Source organism: Zeugodacus cucurbitae, chromosome 4 (genome assembly GCF_028554725.1).
Source record: "Zeugodacus cucurbitae isolate PBARC_wt_2022May chromosome 4, idZeuCucr1.2, whole genome shotgun sequence".
In the NCBI taxonomy this organism is placed as follows: domain Eukaryota; kingdom Metazoa; phylum Arthropoda; class Insecta; order Diptera; family Tephritidae; genus Zeugodacus; species Zeugodacus cucurbitae.
Genome location: NC_071669.1, coordinates 65429758 through 65436510, shown reverse-complemented (window position 1 = coordinate 65436510; position 6753 = coordinate 65429758). Strand labels below are relative to the sequence as shown.

The 6753-nt window shown below is 37.4% G+C and overlaps 1 long non-coding RNA gene across 1 annotated transcript; it reads left to right on the top strand.

Annotated features, from left to right (window-relative positions):
• The first annotated feature begins 1771 nt into the window (after positions 1-1771).
• On the top strand, positions 1772-5523 carry LOC128921579 (uncharacterized). Its single transcript, XR_008471020.1, has 2 exons — positions 1772-2791; positions 5045-5523. It is a non-coding gene; the product is annotated as an uncharacterized LOC128921579 (long non-coding RNA).
• Positions 5524-6753: the final 1230 nt, after the last annotated feature.

The window sequence follows — 6753 nt, the reverse complement described above, 5'->3', positions numbered from 1 at the left end:
AAGAATAGTGCGTGGCAGCACTGTGTTGGCTAATTAAAAATTCAAACCTCTTCACCTTTATGAATGGAAGTTTTAGTGATTCGAAAAATTGAAAAAAAAAACAAAAAAAAATTTCAAAACAGCAAGTATCTGTGGCAATACTAAGCAACTGAAAATTTAATGTCTGCAACATTTATCATACAAATATATACATAATTTCCTCCAACCAGCGTCAATATTCGTTGGTGGTGTTGCCCAACTACCATTATGCGTCTATATTATACATACAAATACATACCGTTATTACTCATGGGTTGGCTTGCAACATGTTCCAAATTAAAACTGCCGCCGGCTGATTCATTCTAGCCCCCACTTGTTTCTCTCTCTTCTTTGATTTGGTGATTTTGAATGGTGTGTTACTAAACCGAAGAGTGGTGAACATTTAATATGCCATTTTTCACCTGTGTGTAATTGTCAGTGCCATTGTAAACGTAATTGTAATTAATAGCCGCCGTTGTTGCAAGTGACGAAAACGTTACAGCATTTTTATGAGCTGCCCACGTTTGCGCAGGCGTCCGCACTTTATACTCGAGTATAGATATTTATTGGACTATTAAAGCTTTTGCTTTGCTTTTGCAAGCTAATATTTTGTTAATTGTTGTATGCATGTTGCACTAAAATTCTGAATCTTCTACTACAATTGCCAAATAAGAAATTACCAATCGACAGAGTTGCATTTCGAAATATAGCTAGAAAATCTGGAGAAAATATAATATAAATTATATGTATTATTATTAAAGCCATTTGCCCGAAGCCACAAAGTTTGAGTCATAAAGAGCCGTTGCAAAGTCAATCGCCACAGTGCAACTTTTTATCGATAAGGCGTGGGAAATTTAGAATCCCATCTGATCCTCCTTATAATTGATATGAAACGATATTTATTGAGTAAACAAATACCTTATCGAAAGAAAAATATATGATTCTTACTCAAGTATATGCAAATAATTTGCACAGAGCTGTCGCTTACCGCAATATTCCATAATATGGCTTTCGAAGTTCAATAAGATATTTATTTACATTTATTGAAGAGGAAAAAAAGGGGTATAAGTAAGGAAGATCCAAGTTCAAATGCAGTCGATAGCTATATATTCTTGAAATTGATAAGAAAAGTTTAAATTTCAAATAAGCTTTAGTAACATATCTTGCTATAAAGAGAATAAGGGTAAAAAGTTTATGAATCACCAAATTGTAAGTACTAGTGCTGGGTGGCTGAGATTCTCTCTTACGAAGCTTTCACTGGATGGATTTGGAATTCTTATTCTGAACAGAAGTAATATTAATTTGTATCTTAAAGTAAGGCCACTTGTAAAATGAAATTATCTCATTCAAGTTAGTAGACACTAGCGCTAATATCAAAATTGATCTCCCGATGAAAGATAAATTCGTACACAGGTGTCTTGCTGACCAATTTTATATCCCTCTTTTACTTGTTTCTATTTTGTTGTGGTTGTAAACAAATCAGAAAACAGATCAAAATGTGTTTGCCTTTCATTTTGTTGTCATTGACTGCTCCCAGGTTGTATGTAACCCAATTTATGTGAATCATTATTGTTGTTGTGTGTGTGTGTATGTTATTGTTGTTGTAAGCCAATTTTATTTGATCAAAAATCCTGTGACAACATGCAAAACGACATGAACACATTTGAGTATACAAAGGCAACGGCAACAGTGACAACAAAAACAACAACAATAGTAACAACAACAACAACCAGCGACAACGACATTGAAGCAGACAAACAATCAGTCAGACCACAAATAAATAATTGTTAAGGCAAATAAATGACAATAGCAACAACAAAAACATCAAACGGAGTGTACTTGCAAACAATTGTTACAATTGCAATAAAAATCTCCTCTGAAATGTGTTTATGAATGCAAGCATGTGGGGAACAACAGCAACAAAGCACAGTGGTGGCAAACAAGCAAATTGCAACACATACAGACAACAACTGCATATTGGCTGGAGTGACATTAGCAATAAACCATGGACAGAATGACAATTGTTGCAGCCACAATAAAAAAAAAGTTGAAAATAATTGGAATATAATAAAATAAACAGCAATGAATATGGTATATATGTGGCAAAGAAGAATTTAGCGAGTGGTGAGGGGTGTTGGAAGAAAAATAGTTAGCATTTTGTCACCCGAAATGATCGAAGAGATATAACTGAAAAAGTGAAGCAATTGAGATTGATTGCTGCAACAAAACTGAGCAATAACGGCGCGCATGTGCGAGTCTGTTTGCCACAGCAGCGTGTGTTGCACGTTGAACAAGCGCGACACAATCAACCCGGGCTGGTTGCTAGCAATTCAACGGCGACCATTTCTACATGAAATTTAGCAACTACTGGCAGTGGCACACACAACTACTAGTTACAGCAACAACAACAACATATATATAATAGCAGCGACAGCAATAAAGCATGCAACAACAACGATGGAAACGATAATTTGTCACAGCTGCGTGGGCAGTTTGCTTTACGAAATTACTCCTTTCTTGCCTGAGACGGACCAACAAAAAAGACAGCTAGATGATGCAGCTGACATGCTGCCTAGTGTTGTCCGCCTGCCACTCAGCCGCCTTTCAGGGCAAAACTGTGTGCTTGCCACCAACCTCTGATCTGAATTTTATGTTTAGGCGCTGCTGAGGTCTAATGAAATGCGTTCAACTTATAAATTGTTGTTGGTTTTGCAGTTGTTTTGACTTCAACTTTCTGGTGGTTGTTGCGAATATCTTGTTACTGCTGTTGTTGGTGAGTACTTGGCAATGGATTGTCATGCCATATCAATTGTGAAAATCAGGTAAACAGGCCGAACTGTCCTATATACAGTCAATTGTATATAAAGGAATTCAGTGGTATAAAGGGTTATAAATTTAGCTCTTTTTTCAAAAATTTTACTTTAAAATAATATATGTATATATTAATATAATATCAAAAAAAATATTTGAATCATCTTTTCATGCTATCCACACATACTTACTATTAAATATGTACTTATTTGTATATTCACATTTTTGAATTGGCAATTGATTATGTGGTTCATTAGTAAAAGGCAGTGAACTCTACAGTACAATAAAATCAAACGAATCGAAGCAACAATGCATTTAACTCAAAGTCATTTATCAAAGCTAGAAAGTCTTCCAAAAATAATTTTTGTACTGTATTCTAAGAATTTTGTGACCATTAGTGATAAAGTGAGAGCGATATCAGCAACAATGTTCCGCAGTACCCACATACCCAAATATATACATACTCGCATACATTTGAACACTTAAAAACCCTCCATATACCTGAGGTTAATAATTCGCTTAGCCCATACTGCATATACATATGTACATTACACAACGTTATCCATGAATTTGTAGCAATCTGTGTGACACACCGTTGTTCCTTTTGCGAATTCTCGCTTTGAAAATAAAAGTGAATTTATCATGCATTCGTGACTAATTTCAATTTATAAAAAAAGCGCACCACTCACACACAGAAGAGGGGCTCGCGAGTGTGATACAATGGAAGTAAATAGGCTTGTGTTTGAGTATGTAGATAACCGATTGCCCAGCTGACCAGCAAACAATAATTTGTATTTTTTATTTTTGGTGTGAATTACTATGTGTTTATGCAGTCGAAATTATGATGTGTGCAGTCACATTTGTTTCGGTGTTAAGTTGCTGATTTCATGCAACATTTCGATTGCTCCAACACTGTTCAGTGGAGACGTAAATTGTGTATTGACATTCTATGAGATTTGTGAGTGTATTCGAAATACCTTTGTACCATATATTAATATATTTTATGTCTAAGCACTTTCATTGCCAGCATAAATTCATGAAAGAGTAAATATGAATAGTCATTAAATTATCAGTTATGTCAGTTTGGATATTTTATTTTATTAGAGCGTACTTTAAATGCATACGCACACGAACATTATAAAGTACCAAACCAAATAGAATTCATTGAAATTTTGACATATTTAAACGGTTAAATGGCCAAGCAGCCAGCAACAACGAGTCGGTGCACCGGGGCGTATGAGTACACAGCGTGACACCTGCTGCATACCAAAATATAATAGATAACTACATATCGAGATTAGATACTTGCTTACTTAGTCTGTAATGCTAAATTAATTCTCAATAGATAGAGACCGTTACTGGGCGCAGTTGAGCGCAGAAATGTCGGTTTGGCTGGCTGGCTGGCTGAAAAAGATCCGATTGTTGAATAACCTGACTATGCGCGGTTAGTGCAGTGATATGCTAAGTCGTTACGATGGACAGCGACGTAATATTGCCTTAATTTTTTGCCGCTTGACTGGGCTGCGCGCACATTTATTTCGCCGCTGATTGGGTGGAATTGATTTAAATAGCCTCATTGTGGTTACATTTTGTGACGGCACTAAAGCGCATATACCCAACACAAGTTCAAACGCGCTCAAGCCTTTTGCTTTGTTAGAATATGTTGAAAAACGCAACGCTGCGCTGTGACACCATAAATTTTAGCGTTGGTGCAAAAACAGAAAGCAAAAAAATTTTAACTTAAATTGCCTACAAAAGCGTCATTACAAACTGTCAATTGACGCAGAGAGGCCAGTCGCCTTGATTAAGTTATGCGCACGCACCAGAACCGCTGCATTTGCCTACCGACCAAACCGCTCATGCGAGCAGCCAAATGGCGACGGAAATGTACTGTCGTTTCCTCTTGCATGTTCATTTATCTCTTTTATTTCTAATTCCACAGCATTTTCCGCTTATGCAAAAGCGAAATAAGAGTGAAAATGTTGAAAAGTGCACAATTTAACCTTTTGTCGCATTTTGGATACGAATTAATCGCTATTTTAATGACACTGGCTCGCAGCAAATGCAAATCTTAATATTTATTCTGCTTGCTTTTACTTTTTTTTTAAATATTTTTAAATTACACTTGGTATGACTGATTGGCCGTTACGCAGTCTCACTTTGTTTATTATAAAAAACTCAATAATTTTTATTTGTTTTTCATATTTCTTCTCAGTTGATTGGCCGACAGACACGCACGTTGATTTCTGCACAGTTGAAATGTTGATTTACGGTGACTGCTCGAGGGTAGATGTGAGTTAAACGCCCCATGCAATGCTGTGGCACTGTTGCATTTTACATTACAACTTCCGCAAATGCTGCTGCGAATGGTGAAGCGGATATGGTCTATGAGGCGTAAGGGTGTCAGCGTTACATTGCTCAAATAACACATCTAATATATTTTGGAAATTATTATTTTTTGTTGTTGTAAACTGTTTCGTCGCAGTCAGTTGTTGTGTACATTTACCCCCTGTTATAGTTTTGTTTATCAAAATTTTGTGGACTTGTCCATAGGTGCGCGCTTGTTGGTAAACCACTTGTTGCTTAAGTATAATCGCAACGAAACACCAGCAGATAACTTGCTGAGATAAGATCAACAAATTTGTAAATTCGCTAATATGTGCAGTTAAATTATTTCAATAAACTTGTAGGCAATTTATTTGTTTGATTTGCTAGAAAGGTTATTTGATGCCACAATGAGACGGTTATTAAGTGAAGTACATGAAAATAATTAATTTCCAACAGCAAAGGTTAATACATCATATCAAGAGAAAAATGCTTTATTATTCCTCTTATCGCAAAAGCGATACACCAGCACATCAATCGTTATACTGCTCCGTACGCTTTTGCCACTTAACCCAATTTAAAGGCAACACAATAACTTGCCACTCGTGCGCGTGCGCAACAACGAACCAATTTAACACAGTGACCCACAAAAGTGCTACAGCAGCAGCAACTGTAATCCTGAAGAGCAGCAAAGGCAATAAGTTTAAAAGGCTCACCACAGTTGATTAACGAACCACAAAATGCACTAACCAAGACGCTGAGCAAAAGCGCAAACCAACACCGCGCTAACCACACGAGCCAAGCAGACATGCATACTATGGAGTTTGGCAGATTACTGCCCTGTGGGCTGGGTTGCCATGATTATTTCCATCATCATCATCACCCTCATCATTGCGCGAGAGGTTGTTCATTTGCGGTTGTCGCTCACGTTCCACCAGCCGATGACGCTTCGCTTCTACGCCCCAACTTGCCCAGCTGCTAACAGCAACAACGAGTGCATTCAATTCATTTTCAATTTCGATTCTGGGTCCTGCGGTCGGGTAATATTTGTTGTCGTAATGGTTTTTGGCACTGCTGGTGTTGGTGGCGAAGCGAGTGTTGAAGTCGTGAGTTGTGATAATGCGAGCATGCGCGTGCACTTGCGGCAACCGCAATTACAGCTGTGACCGAGTGCAGTTTGGTAGCAAGCCACAGTCACTACAAGCACAAAGGCATATATAGAAGTTCCAGTGAGGCAGTCACTTTGTTGCAGATGCGCAAACTCATTCGCGGATTTATTTCATTTTATTACCTGGTGAGTTGGTCAAAAGTGTATGCCGTCCACTCGCTTTAATTTGCCAATCGTGCTTTCGAGTAAATAAGGTTGCTTTAACAACAATAACAACAATGTAGTGAACGAAGAAAAAAATAAAGTAAAATGGCAACACTTTAGTCAGCGAGCGTAAATGTTGCATCATCAGTTGCGCATACGCAGTCAAAAGTAAGCACAAATCTCCGACAAAAGCAAAATAAAATAGAGTTAAAATATTGCCAGTGTACATCAGGTGCTTACTCATTAATAGTTTCGCTGTGACCATGATTACTGACACCCGGCTAGTT